This window comes from Octopus bimaculoides, chromosome 2 (genome assembly GCF_001194135.2).
Source record: "Octopus bimaculoides isolate UCB-OBI-ISO-001 chromosome 2, ASM119413v2, whole genome shotgun sequence".
Classification (NCBI taxonomy): domain Eukaryota; kingdom Metazoa; phylum Mollusca; class Cephalopoda; order Octopoda; family Octopodidae; genus Octopus; species Octopus bimaculoides.
Window position 1 is genome coordinate 43,231,444 of NC_068982.1, and position 669 is coordinate 43,232,112.

Consider the following 669-nt stretch of genomic DNA (forward strand, 5'->3'; position numbering starts at 1 on the left):
GTTTTCTACAATTGTCAAGCAGATTTTTAACAAAATTAAGCTATAAATTCCATCACATTGATGCAAATATCACAGAGTGTAAAATTCAATCTTTACATCTATATGTCAGTTAATAGTATTAATTCGTTGTCTTTTTTTTTCGGTTTTTGTTTTATTTTAAATTGAAAATAATTCTAGTGGTCTATGCAGTGTCATGGATAGGAATTCTTTCGTAGGACTATCCAAAGCATTTGCACAAATGCCTTCAAGCAAACAGACTTCATGAACACAAATAGTATTTTGATGTTTTGTAGTGGTTTCTCATTTCATCTCATGCAGTTTGGCTGACACGTTTAGAAAATTTTGACACATATTCATCAAATGAAAGAAATCAAATTTAGTGTACAGGATAGAGTCTTTTTATTTTTATCTTGGTTACAGATTGTTTCACTTCAAATGTTTAACTCTATGAAATAAAATCTAGAGAGTGGTGCATCGGTCTGTATTTGATTGGATATTATTTCATCGATTACTATCAACACATAGAAAGAAGTTATATACATATACCACAAAATACATATATATGTGTGTATATATGCATATATATATGTTTATATATGAATATACATATGTACATATGTGTATATATACATATATATATATATATATATATATATATATATATATATA